Source organism: Hemiscyllium ocellatum, chromosome 9 (genome assembly GCF_020745735.1).
Source record: "Hemiscyllium ocellatum isolate sHemOce1 chromosome 9, sHemOce1.pat.X.cur, whole genome shotgun sequence".
NCBI classification, from domain to species: Eukaryota; Metazoa; Chordata; class Chondrichthyes; order Orectolobiformes; family Hemiscylliidae; genus Hemiscyllium; species Hemiscyllium ocellatum.
In genome coordinates this window covers 92,978,625-93,000,252 of record NC_083409.1, presented here as the reverse complement: position 1 = coordinate 93,000,252, position 21,628 = coordinate 92,978,625, and the positions used below count along the sequence as shown (strand labels likewise).

Sequence of the window (21,628 nt, the reverse complement as noted above, 5' to 3'; positions counted from 1 at the left end):
CATTAGCAATCACTTCAAAGACCTGCAGGCATTCAAAGATAAAAATGATTTTGAACCTGTTTTCTATGAATAAGCCAAGATGTAATTATACATCTCCCAATATGCTGATGCTCTGCATACATTTAAAAGGTTAGAGACTGTGATATAATCCACTTCAGTATTGTAATTTGACAGTTAAAGGACCAAATGGCATGTAGAATTACTACTTTAACTTTTAAATTAACTTTAACATTAACCTTACTTGAAAATCATAGTAAAAAGTTAATTTGTTAGTGGTAGAAGCAAAAGATCTTAAGGATTAAAATTACATGAAGAGTAACTATAATATTAATACAATGCTTAAAAGTGGCAATCGAAATAGAATATATAATGCTCACAAGCGTCTTGAATATATCACTGTTGTACAGGAAAATATTTTGTAATAAAATTTTATAAGAAAATTGTAATGAATATATATTATGTCAATCTTAAAATTTAGAATTTGTGAACATGTTTACACTCAAAATACACACCTTTTGTATTTGTCCTTCTTTATTGTTTTGAATCACTTAAATACTAAGCTCAAGTTAAATGAGCTGAAGAAGTGTCACTGCTTTCTCTCCACAGATGCTGCCAGACCTGCTGAGCTTCTCCTGAAATTTTTATTTAGCCTCAATTAACTAAGTCAAAAAGTGTGATGCTGGAAAAACACAACAAATCAGGCAGCATCTGAGGAGCAGGAGAATCACCATTTCGGGCGTAAGCACTTCATCAGGAATTCCTAATGAAAGGGTCGTGCCCGAAATGTCAATTCTCCTGCTCCTCGGATGCTGCCTGACATGCTGTGTTTTTCTAGGGGGCACTTTTCGACTCTGATCTGCACTCCTCACTTTCTCCTAGTTGCTCAATTAAGTAAGTCTTGCGAAAGATATTTGGTTCAAGAATACCACGGGTGTTAAAATCGTACTGAAAACTGTGCATTCCAACTTAATGTGCCCACATGTATATTAAAATAGGGGATATACTGGTTTGTTAGGAACCCAGTTACATGTTCAAATATAGAACAGGTCCAATTCAGTGTTGATGGGAACACAAGTCAAAAGTCCAAAAAGCACATTGTTTTGACACGATGCCTGACTTTCGTTTCCATTGACCTTAATGAAGATGAAGAACAAAAGTAGGAATGACAAAAAAAAGGTGAAAATGGCTTGAATACTTAAAGAAAGTTTGCTTGAGAAGCTGGAAGGAAGTGAAAACTGACTGATGGCATGCATTTTAGTGATATGGCACAGAGGTCCACTTCAATGAATAACAAGCCTTCATTCACAGTGCATGAGTGACCAATAGCTTTTCCAACTCCTTCACCTAAAATCATTTGTTTAGTACCACTTCATTAGCTCTTCCTCCATGTTGGATGATACAATAACACCAAATTAACAAAAGAAAAATCAAAAGACGATAGAAGTCTGAAATAAGATCAGAAAATGCTGTAAATCTCAGACGAAAAGTGTGATTCATTAATCCCATGTTTATTTTTCCACAGTTGCTGCCTCAAGCCTTTCAAGCTTTTGCTGTTTTGATTTCCTCTGGCATTTGATCTTCAGGTCATGTCTAAAGAGGCCTACCATCTCAGGGCTTCCTTTCCTTTACCTGAAATCCTTTACTACAGTTACATTTGTTCCATGAGAAACTGAAGACTTGGCCTGTTGTTCAATGAGACTGGTTGAGGTAATGAATCCCTGGAAAGAACATCCTTATATATGCAATGAATGAAGAAAAATTGGGTTGTGACACAGTATGTTTAAAGGCATTTTAGTTACAAGAAACTTTCCTGCTGACGACGACGAATGAATAAAGGCTTTTCTGAATATTAATCCTGTAACAGGCAGTCGGCATCTCTGAGTTGGAGGGGGAATTGCACTGATAATATGTAATAGGATCAGTACATTAGATGAGATGAGGAGTTAAGCCAAGCAGTCAGCATCACTTAGAGGTGCGGATTCTTCATGTATGTTGAGACTCTCTCCGCCACTGCATGCTGCCCTTGAAGTGGCTGCAGGGAGGAAACAGACTGCCACCCATGTCATTCTGGAAGGTGCCTTATTAAGAAAGGTCTAGAGAGAGATACATGCAATGGTTTTGTTGATGTTTGTCCTGAGCAGCTCTGTGACAGAGCACTCTGTGCCCTCTGGGCTGTACCCATATGAGGAGAGTAAGAAAACAGTGACAGAGGTTTATAAAGTCAAGGATCAGATGTGCATTTCTGTGGCAGTAAACATGACTCCAGGTGTGGTGTGTTGCCTCCCTGGTGCCATTGTCAAGGACATCATGAAGTGACTGCAGGATATCCTTTCAGAGAAGAGAAGAATCAGCTCGTAGACACCGAGTCATAGAGTCATAGAATCATAGAGATATACAGCACGAAAACAGATCCTTCGGTCCAACCCATCCACACTGACCAGATATCCTAAATTAATCTAGTCTCATTTGCCAGCACTTGGCCCATATCCCTCCAAACCTTTCCTATTCATACACCCATCCAGATGCCTTGTAAATGTTACAATTGTACCAGCCTCCACCACTTCCTCTGGCAGCCTTTTGCATACACGTACCATCCTCTGTGTGAAAATGTTGCCTCTTAGGACCCTTTTACATATTTCCCCCTCACCCTAAACCTATGCCCTCTAGTTCTCGACTCCCCGATCCCAGAGAAAAGACTTTGTCTATTAACCCTATCCATGCCCCTCATGATTTTATAAACCTCTATAAGGTTCCCCCTCAGCCTCCGACACTCCAGGGAAAATAGCCCCAGCCTATTCAACATCCTGGTAAATCTTTTCTGAACCTTTCAAGTTTCACAACATCTTTCCAATGGGAATGAGACCAGAATGGCACACAATATTCCAAAAGTGGCCTAATCAATGTCCTGTACAGCTGCAACATGACCTCCCAACTCCTGTACTCAATGCTCTGACCAATAAAGGAAAGTATCTTCACTATCCTATCTACTTGAGACTCCATTTTCAAGGAACTATGAACCTGTACTCCAAGTTTCGTTGTTCTGTAACACTCCCCAGGACTTTATAAATAAGTGTGTAAATCCTACCCTGATTTGCCTTTCCAAAGTGCAGCACCTAACATTTATCTAAATTAAACTTCGTCTGCCACTTCTAGGCCCATTGGCCCATCTGATCATGATTTACATTAGTACCAACTACACAGGAACCTTGATTATCTGAAGGACATGGGCGGAGAATATTTTGATCGGTTAATTGAATTCCGGATAATGGAATGCCGGATAACATAGTTTAGCCAAGCACTGGGACCTTGCAATCTTGCTGGATAATTCGATATTCGATAATCAAATGTCGGATAATTGAGGTTCCTCTGTACGTAGACAGGAAGAATAATGAGATTCTGAAAACAGAATTGAGGGAGTTAGGAAGGAAATTAAAAAGCAGGATGATTTCAAGAGCAGCAGTCTCAGGATTACTCCCAGTGCCACATACTCGCAATCATAAGAACAGAAGGATTGGTTGATTGCACATTGATTGATGGCTGAGGAACTGGTAGAAGAGGGAGGACATCAGACTTTTGACACATTGGAATCAATTCTGGGATCAGGTGGAATCTGCACAAACTGGTCGGGTTACAGCTTAAGGGGATTTGGACTGATAACCACACAGAGAGTTTTGTTGGTGCTGTTGAAATTGGTTTAAATTAGCTTCTCACGAGAAGAGGAACTTGAGGGGTAATCCAAATTGAAAGGCACTAACAGGAAGTATAAAAGCTATGTGGGAGACACAAAGCCAGGAGAAATGAAGCCAAGTAGTATAGGGGTTGGAAGATCATGTTGTAGCTATACAGGACGTTGGTTAGGCCACTTTTGGAATACTGCACACAATTCTGGTATCCCTCCAATGGGAAGGATGTTGTGAAACTTGAAAGGGTTTAGAAAAGATTTATAAGGACGTTGCCAGGGTTGGAGGGTTTGAGCTATAGGGAGAGGCTGAATAGGCTGGGGCTGTTTTCCCTGGAGCGTTAGAGGCGGAAGAGTGTTCTTATAAAGGTTTATAAAATCATGAGGGGCATGGATAGGGTAAATAGTTGAGATTTTTTCTCTGGGCTGGGTGAGTCCAAAATTAGATGGCATTGGTTTGCAGAGGGAGGGGAAGGATTTAAAAGGGGGCTAAGGGGCAATAGATGGTTGTGCATGTATGGAATGAGATGCCAGAGGAAGTGATGGAGGCTGGCACAACTATAGCATGTAAAAGGCATCTGGACGAGTGTATGGATAGGACGGATTTAGAGGGATATGGGCCAACTGCTGCCAAATGGGACTAGATTAGGATATCTGGTCGGCATGGATGAGTTGCACTGAAAGATCTGTTTCCATGCTGTACAGCTCTCTGACTCTGTGAGTTGTCTAAAACATAGAATGTTGTGTATAAGACAACGTTATGGGCATGCTGTTTTTACAATGTGGTAAATTTCTAAAGCGGCAAATTCCTTGTCACAGAGAGCTGTGAAAGCTGAGATTTTGCGAATATTTAAAGTAGAGGTTAATACATGTTTGATTACTAATGGCATAAACGGTTATGGACACAATGTGGGTAAAAGGCACTAAAGTGTTCAATCGATCATGATCATGTTGAATGGTAGAGCAGGCTCAATGGGCTGAAAGGCCTACTCCTGCTCCCATACTCCTACATGTGCCTGAGATCTATGTTCTCCATGTTCTCTAGCAGTCTAGATCACCTCCTTCTGAGACCATATCTGCAGTCCCATCTGAAAGCACAGCAAGAATGTTTTGTGTAGAATTATACTGCAGTGACCATCCAGGTTTGTCAAGTCAATTTAACGTTGCCTTCAGTCTGCCGTTAGTCCCCTCAATAGTCACTCTAGAGTTAGTGAGTCTTATTTTACAATATTAAGATGCGAAAGTTTCATTAGCCATGAAGAAAACGTTATAACTTTACTGCCTAATTCTATCCAGAAGTAAATCTCTGTCTACCTTGGCAATTGGATATCCTTGTAATGAATACATCATAATAGTTCAAAACCAATCTCAATAACATTAATTTTTTTGCTGTAGCCAACTACAGGATTATTGCGCAATGCAATGTTGGAATTAACATTTTGGAAAATAGGGCCATGAGTAATACAGCATGTGAACAAGCCCTTCAGTCCACCACGTCTATGCTGATCAACAAATATCAAACTACACTAAAGCCACACACCTACACTCAGTCCACAGCCTATTGTTTCTGGGCATTTTAAATACTCATCCAGATAAAATTACTACCTCCACTAAATCAACCTCATAGTGCAAAATTTGAACTTTGGAGAATCCTTGGTACATTCTGAAGCAGTTGAATTCCTCAGACCCTCTGAAGATGGAGTTGAGAACTGAGCAGAGAGTTCTTTGGGTAATGCTATACTGATTCCCAATTGCAGTCTGAAGGTTGCTGGTGGTGCATAGACTGAAAATGTGCTGACTTTACAATCACTGAAACAGGGTTTCAGTTCCATGACTGGGGCTACAGTTCGTTTGGCACGTCATCAGAAATACATTTCGCATGAGACCTGTAGGAAATATTGTGAAGATGTGGAGGCAGGGAGATGAGGGGATCAGGAGAGTATTGCATCTGTGGTCAGCATCGGAATCTGAGATGTTGGGCTTCAGCTGCAGTGAGACGATACTGAATTGGTACTCCTGGAATGGACTGTGATACGGGGGCATTGGTGGAGTCAGAGCTCATTGTGGAGCCACCCGCTCCTCCATGATGTCAAGTGGAGCACAAGTGACAAGTTATTCAATTCATGAAACAAAAATCATTCAATAATAGTCAGTTGACTTCATCCTTCCTTGATGCTCTTCAACCATGAATTTCCACTGCGATTCCACACTGCTTGTAAAGAATACTTGCTGTTTATGAGAGTTGAAAGTTAGCCGTTACCCAGGAAGCATCTGGCCCTGGTTGCAAAGCAAACAAGAAGAAAATTTCCTCAAATGGATAGGTGCACTTAAGAAATGGACAACCATTTTCCAGGCAACAAGTACCTCAATTGAATAAGCTTGCCTGTGGATCAATTAGGTACCCTCTGTCACGAGAGGCTTGGTCTCAGTTATCTGTGTCTAGGTTACATCAAAGGAAACAATATCCAAGGGGTTGTAAATTGTGGGAATTCTGTCAGAATATTGTGTGCCAGTTAACAATAGATACAGGGAATTGAACGGTATGGTGAGTCAGTGATTAGCACTGCTGCCTCACAACACCAGGGACCCAGGTTCGATTCCAGCCTGGGGCAGCTGTCTGTGTGGAGTTTGCATATCCTCCCCGTGTCTGCGTGGGTTTCCTCCCACAGTCCAAAGATGTTCAGGTCAGGTGAATTGGCCATGCTAAATTGCCCATAGTGTTAGGTGCATTAGTCAGAGGGAAATGGGTCTGGGTGGGTTACTCTTCAGAGGGTCGATGTGGACTGGTTGAGCCAAAGGGCCTGTTTGCACACTGTAGGGAATCTAATCTAATGGCAACTTCTGCCTACGATAGAAATTTCTGCAGGAAAAGAACATTATACAATATCTTGCCAAAGCTATCATAGACAGTTTGGACCCACAGACTTTAGTAAGGAATGGCAGAGAGGGAAGCGAAGGTGTGGAATGAAGCGCATGTTATTAATGTCATTCACCAGCAATTGGACAGGCTGGAAGATATTGCTGATCATTTGCTGTATTTCATTTTTGAATATTTATGGTTTTTAAAAAACATCATGCCATAGCCAGCTGGCTACTAATGAAGTTACACCAGAAATCATTTAAAAATATTTCAACAGTGCTTCCAAACTTTCTGTAAAATCTATTGCTATCCATTGAGTGTACAAACCCTGTTTTTTGCTGATGAGTCAAAGCTAACTCTTTTACTATTTACCAATTAACTACAATTTACATATTTTAATTAAGAAGCAAGCAATATAAAACAATTAGGATAATCAGTGTGCTAACTAGATTGCATAACATTTAGACAGTTTTCCAGAGAGATAGGCAAAAATAACCTTAATTAGTGCTAATTAGTCCTGATTTGCATATGTTTGATAAAGCGTACAGTTACCACAATACAGGATTATTTATCTTTGTATCTGTCAAATGCTGGCATTTTATAGGCTGAAATAATTTTCACGCTAGATTTACATGGTAACTGGTTTAAAATGTTTGTTGAAGCCATGTTAATTTTACGTGCAATTCCTCAAATATAGGAGCCAAATTCCATTAACCCAGAAAAAAGTGCTACAGATAAAAGTGCTGACTGATAAAAGCTGTGACAAATACATTAAAAAGAAACTTCATTATATTTTCAAAACACCGTATGTTCTTTGGTAACTGATTGTACTTCATACAAAATGAAAATTGTCTGTTGTCTTTATGTTGCCCAGAAAATAACACACTGTAGGTGCCAGTGCCAAAGACATATCTTCCTAAATATCATATGTTATCTCAAGGTTATAAACATAGTTAAATTATTGTCCTCTTTGATTGGACAATAAATAGAGGGCATATTTGGATAATTTTGCAGAATTGCACACAGAAAAGTGTACAGATTTTCCAGTAAACCCAGAAATTCCCATAGCTAAAATTGTGCAAAATGATTTGTGACATACAGGCAGTTGAAATTATATTTCCAGTGAATGAAAAATTGTAACATAGCACATACTTCTCTTTTCCTTCATTAAATTTTACACCGCATTTGAATTGCAACTTGAATTATTCTTTACTTGATAAATCATAGTTTCTTACATCTGTATATTTTATCATTTCAGCATATCAGAGGTAGAAGAGAAATAACTGTTTTTGCAGAGAAATCTGGCTTATCAGGCAAATAGTGTGTTACAGATTTGATCAGCAAGGCCACAGCTTGTGTTTTTAACACATGCATAAGCAGTTCTGAAAGCAGAACGAGCCCTAGGTTTTACAGAAAAATCATTTCACTCTATCCTCAAGCCAAATTGCTACAAATAAACCAGTATGAATTATCTACAGCAAGGAAAAAGCTGGCTAAGCATAATATATTTTCTTAACTAGGCAGTGAAATAAGGACATTTATAAACTCATTTTATGTTCTATCAACTATGCTTTTACATAATTTGGTAAGAATGAAATTAGTGTCAAATGAATGATTACTGTTGGTTTTGAATTGATGGACCAAATGATCTCTTCCTGTATGTGGAATGCCGCTGACTGGGCCAGCATTTATCGCCTATTCCTAGTTGCCCTTAAAAAGATGATGTTGAGCAATTTTCTTGCTCTGCTGCAGTCCATTTACTGCAGGTAGACCTATAATATCACTAAGGAGCAAATGCAAGGGTTTGGAATGACAATAGATTTCCAAGTCTGGATGGTGAGTGGTTTGGAGGAGAACTTGTAGGCAATGGTGTTCCAATTTATCTACTGCCCTTGTCCTTCTAGATAGTAATGGTCATGGGTTTGAAAGATGCTGTCCAACATTTCCGCATGTGCGCAGCCACTCCGCTGTTGCATGCATGGCAATCGTGGTACTGTTCCAGAATTACAGGGAATATTGGTGCTGTCTAAGGAACTTGTTGAATTGAATGGGACTTTTTAAGGCATTGCTTTTTCAATCACTTCACACGATTTGAAAAAAAGAATCAAATAGAAACGAGACAACGGAGGTTCAGGGTAGTGAAAAGGTGAACAACAATTAATGTATGACATGAAGGAATGGAACATACACACAGTAGTGTGTAGCTAAAATTAGGACCAGAATAAGTAATAATGGCAAAAAGGCAAATCCTAAAACTCTTTTGCTGAATACACACACCATTTGTAACAAGATTACACAAATAGAAATAAATGAACATGACTTGATAACTATTACAGAGTTATGATTACAGGATGACCAAGATTGAGAAGTAATATTCAAGGGTATTCAACTTTCCAGAAGAGCTGGCATAAAGCAAAAAGTAGGTGAGGTAGATTTATAAATAAAGAAAGATATCAACGCAGTGGTGAATAATGATTATATAGGTGCAATAGATTGTGATTAGATTACTTACAGTGTGGAAACAGGCCCTTCGGCCCAACAAGTCCACACTGACCCGCCGAAGCGCAACCCACCTATACCCCTACATTTACCCCGTACCTAACACTACGGGCAATTTAGCATGGCCAATTCAACTGACCTGCACATCTTTGTGACTGTGGGAGGATACCGGAGCACCCGGAGGAAACCCACGCAGACACGGGGGGGAGGAACGTGCAAACAGTCAGTCGCCTGAGTCGGGAATTGAACCCGGGTCTCAGGCGCTGTGAGGCAGCAGTGCTAACCACTGTGCCACCGTGCCGCCCACAAAAAAACTCAAGAGATTTGAAACATTTCCATTAACATTCCACATGAAGCATTATAAATGGAACTGAGCAGATTTTGCATATTGTCAAGGAAAGATTAGATTACTTACAGTGTGGATACAGGCCCTTCGGCCCAACAAGTCCACACTGACCCGCAACGCACCCTGACCCATTCTCCTACATTTGCCCCTTCACCTAACACTACGGGCAATTTAGCACGGCCAATTCACTTAACCTGCACATTTGTGGATTGTGGGAGGAAACCCACGCAGACACAGCGGAATGTGCAAACTTCACTCAGAGAGTTGCCTGAGGCGGGAATTGAACCCGGGTCCCAGGCGCTGAGAAGCAGTAGTGCTAGCCACCGTGCCGATGTAGAATCAGTCTGTATAGAAGACAGGGGATGCAAGGGAGAAAGGTTAGAGTGAAAGATGTCTTTAAAACCCTGAATAATTCATTGAATCACAGAGTACAGAAGGAGACCATTCAACCCATTGTATCTGTACTGGCTCCCAAAAGAGCTACCCAGCTGGTCCCACTCTCCCACCGTATCTCCATAGCCGGAGGTGGGTACTGCAGATGCTGGAGATTAGAGTCAAGATCAGAGTGGTGCTGAAAAAGCTCAGCAGGTCAGGCAGCATCCGAGAAGCAGGAAAATCGATGTTTTGGGCAAAAGCCCTTCATCAGGAATTCCAGCACCACTCTAATCTTGATCCTATTTCCATAGCCCTCTAACTTCATCACTCTCAAATATATATCCAGCTCCCTTTTGAAATCTCCTATAGAATCCATCTCCATCACTCTCTTAGGCAGCGCATTCCAAATCATAACAACTCACTGAGTAAAGAAGTTTCTCCTCATGTAACTCCAAGCTCTCTTGCTGACAATCTTGAAATTACGACTCCTAGTTACTGATATACCAACTAGCGGAAACAGAATATCCTTCTTTGTCCTGTCAAAACTGTTCATAATTTTGAACACTTCAGTATGGTCACCTCTTAATCTTCTCTGCTCCAAGGAGAACAAGCCTAACTTCTCGAGTTTTTCCTTGTATCTAATATCCTCATTCCTTGTACGACTCTGGTAACTCTCCTTTGAACTCTCTCCGGTGTTTTAACATCCTTCTTTAAATAAGGTGGTCAGAATTGAACACAATAAATTGTGTCAGATTAGAACAAAGTCACAAATCCAGAAATACTGGAGGCTTTGTTAGAAAAGTGCAATAACTGACATCTGGAGAGGTTGATGTTGCTGAATCCAAGAGATTAGGGTGAGAGCAGGAAAGTGGAGTTGAAGCCCAAGATCAGCCATGATTGTCTTAAATGGGTGTTGTTTAATGATGAATCCTCATCACTGCTCATCACACTGTATGAGTTGTCTTGACTCTCAATCAACATAAAGATAGATTTGCCGTCACCATGCTCCTAATGGGTTTGAATCTTCAGATCCTGCTTTTTCCTTGAGTAGTAGAAGAAAATCACCACATCTTCTAATGGGAGAAGTTTCTTGTCTTACATATTAGCTAAGAGCAGTTATAGGCTCCTTGAGCCCATTACAACTTGGATGATCTGACAGTAACCTCAAACTCACATTCCCAGTTGCCCCCAATATCCATTTTATTCCCTTGCCCAGCAAGAAACCATCCACCCTTCAATAAGTTGCAGGTTAATGCAAGACAGAAATCAGGAACAAATTACATTCGGAAGACAGACATTGTTACTAAGAGATCTGGAGTAATGGGCCCGACACCTTTTAGGTCCTACCATGTTTGACCTTGCCCGCTGAAAGCCTTCTTCCGATTGCTTTTGGGTAAAACTCAATACAGTCTGCTGTTTTCATGCTTTCAGAACCCTTACATTTTACAGCACCTCCCTTCATTTTTTTAACCAATAATTAACACTAATATATTCATCCACATAATTACATCTAACACTGCAGCATCAGCCCAAAGTTTCTAACTTCACAATTAAGAAAGTCTGGAGGTTTCACAATTCTTCCAGAATGCATTCTCTTTGTAATTGGATGATCAGTAGATTGTTGGCATGAGGACTGTTGATCTTTAATCCGCTGTGGACTGTATGAGGTCTGTAAAGTCTCTCTCCACTGGAGCAGTTTTTTTTATCTCTTGGATGTCCTTTACAGAAAATGATCCTCCTGCTGAAGGATGCAATAGGTCCATTATCTCACATGGAGGACACTTAATCCCCTGAATACGTTCTGCAGAGGATCTTTTTCCTGCAGAAACAGGCAATTGCTTCAATCTGGGAAAGCTTTTAATCTCATGAATGTATTTCATGGAAGACTGCTGCCCTGATCAAACACATATTTTCTTTCTTCTCTTGCAGAATCTTGGATTTTAAAGCCAGGCTTCTTGACAGTATCCTGCTTCTTGACTGTGTTCTGAATCTACACGCATTGATTGTTTCACCTTAGTGCTGATTTCCATGCAGCCCATTTTCAATCTGCTGAAAGCCCCGTGTTCATAGAATCATAGAATCCCTATACTGTGGAAACAGGCCATTTGGCCCACCAAGTCCACACCGACCCTCTGGAGAGTATCCCACTTAGACCGATTCCGCTACCCCTATTACTCTACATTTCTCCTGACTAATGCACACAAACTACATATCCCTGAACACTGTAGAAAATTTAGCATGGCCAATTCACCTAATATGCACATCTTTGGACTGTGGGAGGAAACCGGAGCACCCGGAGGAAACCCACGCTGACACGGGCGAATGTGCAAACTCCACACAATCACCTGAACCTGGAATCAAACCCAGGTCCCAGGCGTTGTAAGGCAGCAGTGATGAACCACCGTGCTGCTCCTTGTCAAATATGCAAACTCTGAGCTTGTACTTGTTATTCACCTTTTGTGTTTATCTTCCTGGTGGACATAACATATTAAGATCCTTCGTCTTGCTCTTTGTGAACTGTTGGTTGTTTAGTATGTCCCATGTCACAGGTGCTGATTATTCTTCATTGGAAGATGAAGAAATGAAATATTCTGCTGGAACTTGTGTCGTGACATCAAATTCAAATCCAATAGTACAATTTCTTCACTGGGCTGCATTGCTGTCTGAATAACTTCATTTCAAGTTTAATCAATGAGGTCAAACAGGTCCTACTGCTCATTAACTTTCTCATCACTGATGTCTTCTTGCAAATTTTGCTGATTTTGGCGTCTGAACTCTTCAGTGCTTATAGGACACGTTTCTGCCAGTCACAGATTTCCAGCTGGTTGACAATATGAAACCATTCAGTTACACAGGTAATCTCAAAAGGTTCCTTCTCCTTTTTGGGTTCTCCCATGTATTTTTAACTGTTTACACAACCATCATTTCCTTTATAAAATCTAAAAGATCTGTGTTGGGAAAACCCAGTAGCTCTGGCAGCATCTGCGGAGAGAAATCAAATTTTGAAGTTCTGGGTCCAGTTACTCTTCTTCAAAACTGATGGCGGTGAGAAAAGTGTTGATTTTTATGCTGAAGGTGGAATGGGGGGGGAGCGGGGGGAGGAAGTAATGGTTAAATGATAGGTGGAAATAGAGTGCAAATACAAATGGAACAGTTGGACAGACAGAGGACTGGCTAACAGTCAACCTAGGTGAATGAATGACTGCTAATGGGAACTATCAGTAGCTAAAAATCGGCAGTGTGTAATAGTGCACTATGTGACAACAAAACCTGGTGTGTGGGGTTGGGGTAAGGACATGGGACAAGGTGTCTCAAGCCCTGAAATTGTTGTGCTCAATATTAAGCCGAGAAGGTTGTGGAGCTCCCAGGTAGAAAATGAGGTGCTGTTCTTCCACCTGCAGAATTTTGAAAGATAAAGACCAATACATCCTCTCTCTCTTTGTAGCCACCTCTTTCAGACTAAGTAGGTTATGTGGAGAAAAATACTGCTGCCAATTCAAGGGGCTGAATCATTCATTTCTTTGCTCTGAAGTTCTGTGGTTCTGCCAGGTCTATAATATCCACAGTACTGATAATAGTTACTAAGACATTCAACAAGCTCCAACCTGACAAGCCACACACATACTATTCAGCCACCAATGGGCTAAATAACTCTTTGATTCAATAATGCTTTGGTTTAAATCATATTGCAGTAGCTTCTCTTTCCTTATGTATTTTAATGTTTGGTAAATTTTCTGTTTTTTCTCCTGTTAGCGATATTTCTGCAAATAAAGCCAGCATTTTTAAATTGAATGGTAGAGATATAGGATGACACACTCTGTAACAGATGGGAGTTGACGATCCAGAGGTGAAGACACAATCACTTTGCTACAAGACCATTGTAGAAAGGCTACAAGTTGCTATTTAAACAAGGAATGCTTCCAAGCCAAGGCCACCACTTTTGGCATGCATTTCCCATGTTCCCATCCCACACTCTTGGTGGATTACTATATTTGTTCTCTTCAGTAGGCTTTCAATTGGTGCCACACAAGAGTGTCCTTACTTAACAAAATTTGATCACGAGAGTGGAGGTGGGACACGGGAGAGGGAGATGGTGTCTAGCAAAAAGGACCTGGTAGTACTGCTTTCAGATGCAGATACCAGACTGGGGCTACCATATAATGAGATAGCGGGGTGCTTTTCGTAAGGCCCACTGGCCACTCATACGTTCCATAACAACTCATGTAATCATATCCACATCCCCTCCCTCCCAATCCAGTCCATCATACATTCCATACCATTCCAGACACTCAGACTTCAACCCATCCCAACACAAACCTCTACCTTGGTCTTCCATAATCCTCATGACAACTTAATGTCAGCTTGTGCCAACTATCCACTGCTTTTTGCCCTTACTCCTTTCAAGTTGCCCAGTATCTACCATGGCTAGTCCACAGGAGCCAGGTTGTGATGAAATTAAATAAAATTCTAAACAACGATTATATCCCTCGGTCTATTAAAAAAAAGTCACCCAATTTATGAAACTTCATTCAAAACTCTCAAATTCCCTCAAATACTTAATTCCTTACAAAAACAAACAGACTTGTATTCAAATCGCCACAGAGACAGCTAATGCTTTAAAACCCTCCTTGAACTATTGATCTAATTTTGATCTAACTTGGGACTCTGGCTGGGACAATTACAGGTTGTGGAAAGCAGATAACCTTATTAATAACAAAGATTTAAATACATTTGCAGCTTGACAGTTCTACTGATGTTCTTCTCCTTTGAAGAGTTCACTCTAACATGTGTAACTCCCACAAAGTGGGTTAGGGCCTTTGCTGCAATGAATATGGATTTCATATAGCCTGAGTTCGGGTTTTCCTCATATATCAGTCATGTTCAGTCCCTTTTCCCTCATTAGAAAGAAGTGCCATTTTACAAGATGCACAGACTTGCCAAGACTATAAATGTCTGAGCAAAGCAATCCTAATGATAGACTATAGAATCTAACCCTGGAGATCTGGAGTGTCTGCATGGTCCAATTACTCACAGCATAAACAGAGCAGTTGTAGATCTGTTCATTGAGCTGGGAATTTGTTTTGAAAATGTATCATTCCCTTTCTTGGTGACATTTTCAGTGCTGTGGAGCCTCCTGTGAAGTGCTGGTGTACTGTGTTGGTTGGAGTTTATTTGGTTTTGTTTCCACTGATTCCAGTTGCTGGTTTCAGTTGTTCTTTGGAGTGATGGGTACATTGAGTCTAAGTCCATGTGTTTATTAATGGAGTCCGTGGATGAGTGCCAAGCTTCTAGGAATTCTCTGGCTGTCCTCTGTTTGGCTTGGAGGAGAAAGTGAGGACTTCAGATGCTGGAGATCAGAGCTGAAAATGTGTTGCTGGAAAAGCGCTTCAGGTCATGCAGCATCCAAACAGCAGGAGAATCGACGTTTCGGGCATGAGCTCTTCTTCAGGAATGAGGAAGGTCTGTCCAGCAGGCCTTCTTCAAAAGACAACCCAAATGGCCTCTTTTGTCAAAGACCGCAATTTCCCCCCAGACGTGATCGACGATGCCCTCCACTGCATCTCCTCCACTTCCTGCTCCTCCACCCTTAAGCCCTGCCCCTCCAATCACCACCAGGAAAGAACCCCACTGGTTCTCACCTGCCACCCCATCCAGCTCCACATACATTGTATCATCCGTCGTCATTTCCGCCACCTCCAAACGGACCCCACCACCAGAGATATATTTCCTTCCCCTCCCCTATCAGCATTCCGAAAAGACCACTCCCTCCGTGACTCCCTCGTTAGGTCCACACCCCCCACCAACCCAACCTCCACTCCCGGCACCTTCCCCTGCAACCGCAAGAAATGCAAAACTTGCGCCCATACCTCCCCCCTTACTTCCCTCCAAGGCCCCAAGGGATCCTTCCATATCCACCACAAATTCACCTGCACCTCCACACCCATCGTTTACTGCATCTGCTGCACCCGATGTGGCCTCCTCTATATTGGGGAGACAGGCCGCCTACTTGCGGAACGTTTCAGAGAACACCTCTGGCACACCCGGACCAACCAACCCAACCACCCCGTGGCTCAACACTTCAACTCCCCCTCCCACTCCGCCAAGGACATGCAAATCCTTGGACTCCTCCATCGCCAGACCATAGCAAAACGACGGCTGGAGGAAGAGCGCCTCATCTTCCACCTAGGAACCCTCCAACCACAAGGGACGATTTCTCCATTTCCTCATTTCTCCTCCCCCCACCTTGTCTCAGTCAAATCCCTCGAATTCAGCACCACCTTCCTAACCTGCAATCTTCTTCCTGATCTCTCCGCCCCCACCCCCCACTCCACCTATCGCATTTCCAACGCCCCTCCCCCAAGTCCCTCCTCCCTACCTTTTATCTTAGCCTGCTGGACACACTTTCCTCATTCCTGAAGAAGGGCTCATGCCCGAAACGTCGATTTTCCTGCTCTTTGATTAGATTAGATTAGATTACTTACAGTGTGGAAACAGGCCCTTCAGCCCAACAAGTCCACACCGACCTGCCGAAGCGCAACCCACCCATACCCCTACATTTACCCCTTACCTAACACTACGGGCAATTTAGCATGGCCAATTCACCTGACCCGCACATCTTTGGACTGTGGGAGGAAACTGGAGCACCTGGAGGAAACCCACGCAGACACGGGGAGAACGTGCAAACTCCACACAGTCAGTCACCTGAGTCGGGAATTGAACCCGGGTCTCTGGCGCTGTGAGGCAGCAGTGCTAACCACAGTGCCACTGTGCCGCCCAGATGCTGCCTGACCTGCTGCGCTTTTCCAGCAACACATTTTCAGCTCTGTTTGACTTGTCCTATTACTGTTGCGTTGTTCCAGTCAAATATGTGGTCCTTGTTGTCTGTGTGTATAGATAAGTAGTTTTGGCAATTAGTGGCTCGCTGATGCTCATGAATGCAGATTACTAGTTGTCTGTCTGTTTGTCCTATATAGTGTTTTGTGCAGTCTCTTGTCTACCATGTTTGTCCTGCATATGATGGGTATTGGATCTTTTGTTCTGGTGAGTTGTTTGAGCGTGGCTGTTGTCATTATGCGTCTGACAATGTCCCACGAATGAGAGTAAACCGAAGAGAAATTATTTACCACTTTTAACTTGTGCAGCAAAATAAGGATTTTTGACTCTACCCATGTATTCACTTGGGCACCTGTTGAGAAGACATAAATGTTCCAAATAAAGGTTTCATCTGTTAATGAGCAGGTGCTATATCTTGTAACAGTTATGACTGTCTATTATTCAAACATCACCTGCTCTCATTTATCATTGTCAACTCCAGACTGGATAAAAATTGTATAAGAAGGAGAACTGACTAGTAGCTGTATGATTGTGTACTAATCTAAGCAGTTCACTTGCTTACTACATGTGATTTTATTAATGAATGATGTCTCATCTTGTGCAGACGGCAGAAGCTGTCAACAATAATTGCATTTATGTAGTGCTTTTAACATGGAAATATGTCCCAAGGCATAAGAAATATCAAATGACAAGCACAGGAAAAGCTTATTGAGAAACAATCAAAAACTTATGTAAAGAGATAGCTTTGAGGGGACAATGCATCTCATTGGCTTTTGGACTCTTACTCTGGGACCGGATGGGGGTCCTAAGTTCACACTTTCTCAGAATCTGACTGATGAGCTTTCTTCCACCGATATGGCTCCTCATTGGTTTGTGCTTTATTCAGGATAGTGGGTAGGCTCCCAATGCTGTTAGTGTAGTCACGGGACTGGCCAATCTAGAGCCACAGCTACCTCCAAGGGTATATGAGATGCTGAAGGGGATTGACAAAGTAGATGTAGAGAGCATGCCTTCTCATGTGAGGCAATCTAGAATGAGAAGTCATAGTTTTAGGACAAGGCATAGCAGATTTAAAACAAAGTTAAGGAGAAATTACTTCTCTCAAAGAGTCACGAATCTGTGGAATTCACTCCGACAGAGTGTGGTGGCTGTCGGGACATTTTAAGAAGGAACGCTTAAATGTCTAATGTTGTATGCCAAATGTTTATAACTGTTAATCTGCAGCTAACGTCTAATTATCTGTAATAAAGAGTAATTCTTGTTAAGAACAGAAACATAGTCCATGCTTTCTATCAACCAGGGTCTGAAAGTCAAGGAAGTGGGAAATTGGGAATACTTACTTTAAAATCTTTAACTTTTGCGAGGACTCTGAGTATTGTAGAACTTGTTTTCCAATACACTACCCCAATGAGTCATGATATCAGCTTCTAGTCTGTACCAAGTCCTATTCACCCTGGATATGGGCAGCCATTAAGCAGTGCCTTGTTTTTAAAATTCCCATCCCTATTTTCAAATTGCATTATAATCTTGCCCCTTCCTATCTCACTGATCTTCTATAGCACTCCTCCAGTTCTGCTCTCTTAAGCTTCCCCAAGTTGATCAACTCATTCATTGATGGTGATATCTTCAACCGCCAAAATTGTCAGCTCTTGAACTCCCTTTTTAATCCCTTTACCCTATCTATCTCTCCGTTCTTCTTTATGTTGCTTCCCTACCTCTTTAATGAAGCTTTTGGTTATCTGCCACAGAACCACCTGTTGTGACTTTGTGTCAAATTTACTTTGGTAGTGCTCTTGTGAAACACCGCGGGGTGCTTACGCTTTGAAAGGATGCTGTACAAATATAATGCTGCTGTTGTTGTTAGGAAGCAAGCCAGGGGGGGCACTGAACCAAACCAATCTGCAGGTGGCAAAGAAGTGAATGAGTTTTTCAGCAGCAATGGAAGGCAGAAGTGACAGAAGGCAAAGTTACAGAGGTGTAATTTGGTAGGGTTGTGATGGACAAGCTTCAGTGTTGGAAACTCATCTCGGATGGAACAGGACATCAAGAATGCAAAACATATGGTACAACCTGATAGTGGCAGTGGAAGTGAGCAAGATTTATAATGGGACTGATGCTAATAACTTTGACTTTTCATGACATTAGCTGGAACAAACTGTGGCTTATCAAGGGCCCTACTGCAAAGGAATAGTCAGTGGAGGAGTTGACAGACATAAATCTGGGCTCCATTAGCATGTATCTGGAAAATGATCCAGTTCTGTAGATGTGGCATTGTCAAGCGATTGCAGAAGGTGAGGAAGGGGAGGGAGATGAGAACAGATTCTTGGGGAATCTCCTGACATGGACCATTTTGAGATACAACAGAACAATCTGAAGAATTCCTCTTTATAATTTTCCTACCTGTTGCATCCTTCACCGTTGGGTAATAACTTTTGTATTTCTGCCAACTATCAAATAATAGCAGTTCCTGATGGTTGGCGAAGGCCAGAATGACATTAGATAACTATTTTATGAGTAGAATAAATGGGATGCTTCATAAATAATACTTTTAAAGGTATGCACAGATTCAGAATGTGGGTCTGCTGTCAATAGCCCAAGTCTACTTTTGCAAACACACCAGCCTATTCTTGGTCACAGCAGTCTCAGCCGTCAGGAGGAACACCCAACACTGTCGTAAGGGTGGTTGAGCATGAGCCTTGGTGGAAGGTGTGTACAGTAGCAGAGATAGAGTGAGTGTGAGGTATTTTCTTTTCGATACCTCACACTCACTCTACCTCTGCTACTGTACACACCTTCCACCAAGGCTCATGCTCGACCACCCTCACAATTGCCTGCAACATCTTCCTTCACATGTTGTCACCCACTACTAAACCTGCATATTCTCTCCGCTGTCTACTCATTCTCTCAGACATCACGCTACCTGAACCAGCAGTAACAGCTGTGATACTTACTTCACTCTCCATAATACCTGTCTCTCTCTCTGTCTCTGTCTCTCTCATTCCAGAGGAAAAACAGCCCATAAAAGAGCCAATACAGCTGTTGGACTATTCTACCTGCACCTGTTCAGCCCCCACGTGGAACAGATCCTGACTCTGAATGCCTTGAGTAGGCTCTGGAATCAGAGGCTGCCCTTGCATTACTGGGCTGGGAACCCATAAGCGAAGGTCATGTCCCTTGAATTGGCCAGCTGGCAACTCTGACAAGTGCAGAAATTGGATGGAGAAATGTAGAGATCTCCATTGTGTTGGGAAACTTGAAGAGGCTACACAGTTAAGGGAGAACAAGATCACAAAATGGTATGGAAGCAAGACAAGAACTTAAAAATCAAAGCATTGGCAAGTCAGGAGCTAATAAAGGTCAATGAGCAGAGTAGTAATCAGTGAATGGGACTTGGTGCAAGTGAAGATGCATTTTGGATGAGTTTGTTAAACTCTTATGAATTGTATTAGGTGAGATGCTGACCAGTAAACCTTTGCATAGTCAGGTTTAGAGGCAACAAAGTCATTAATGAAGGCTTCGGCTGCAGGGTGATCTGAGGCTTGGGTAAACACAGAGCGAAGTAAATAGTATTTGTAATGGAATGGATATTGGGTTGGAAGCTGAGGGTCAGATAGGGCTCTAAAACTGTGAACAGTCTATATTAACTTTAAACAGAAGCCAGGGGCAGCCTGACAGCAAGTGTCAGGAATTCGTGCCACAGGTACTCAAGATCACAGCTTCAATTTTTCAAACTGAAGTAAATTCCTGCGTATCCAATATGGATGTCAGACAAGCAGTGTAACAAATCAGGGAATTAGGGAATAGTGAAGCGATGGGGTGGTATAGTTGAGTGTTGTTAGCATACACGTGGAATCTGAGACTTTTTCAGAGGATGTCATTGCACAGCCGTGTGTGGATGAGGAAAAGGAGGGGGTCAAGATTATCTGGGAGATTCCAGTAGTATTTGTGTAGCCATGAGAAGAGAAGGCATTGCATGTGATTCACTTGCTTAGACTGACTCTGACTTAAGGATAATAAAGGAATCAGGTGAGGGCAGCTACGTGCGGGTAAGAAGTGCAAGATGATAGCATAGTCGGTCATGTCAAAGGTTGCAGACAGTTTGAGAAGCTCGGGAGCAAATAATTTACTTTTATTACAGTCACACAGGATTTTGCAACTTTGATAAAGGCTGTTTCAGTTCTGAGTTGGAGTGGTAACCTGGTAGGTTCAAACATGGTGTTGTGGAAAAGATTGAAGCAAATTCGGAAGGTGATAACACATTTCCATTTGAGAGAAATGGACAGTGGCAACAATGCAGATTGAATAATATGATTGCCTAAAATGTTTAGTAGATGTGGTAATTCATCTTTTCAAGTAGGTGACATAGAAGCATTACGGTAGTTGAAATTATTTTCTTAAAGTGTAGCAATAAGAAATCCCTTCATTAAACAACTTATTTGATTCATCTTGACATGAAATCTTATCCAGGTACTTTACTGTCTGAAACAGTTTATAATTTTGCTAAGCTTATACTAATATTACAACACAACCAGTATCATAATGATAAAGACAGACACATATTTAATTGAATACTTTGTGGATTACCTATTTATTCCATTTATGGACATTACAATTTTTTCAAGTTTTAAAAGATATAGTAGTGATTTCTTTTTAAAGATCAGTAGAGCATTTGATTGCTGTACATTTTCCATAATGCACAAGAGGACCCATTTTCTGTGTTTCAATACCATTAATTTCCTCTGCTCAACCAAGGCAGATAAGGTAGTGCATATTAAGAGTAATTATACTAAAGTGTGATCTTTTAGTAATTCATCACTAAAAAGATTTTTTTAATTCTAAAACATCACAACAATTTAAAGACTGAAGAGTTGATAAAGCTGATAACATCAGTAATTTGAATTCCATGAAGCTGCAAGAGCATCCATTTCCAACAATAAATCCTTGTGTCACATAATTACAGTAACTTAGAAGGAACCAAGCATTAATCATGACAAGTAATTGCAACTGAAAATTCAGAACACCTCTGTTAGCACAC

At 41.5% G+C, this 21,628-nt stretch overlaps 1 protein-coding gene across 1 annotated transcript in view; it reads right to left on the bottom strand.

The window, feature by feature from the left end:
* Positions 1 to 21,628, bottom strand: part of LOC132819159 (dihydropyrimidine dehydrogenase [NADP(+)]-like) — a 744,611-nt gene that overhangs the window by 200,841 nt on the left and 522,142 nt on the right. The gene's annotated exons all lie outside the window — the stretch shown is intronic.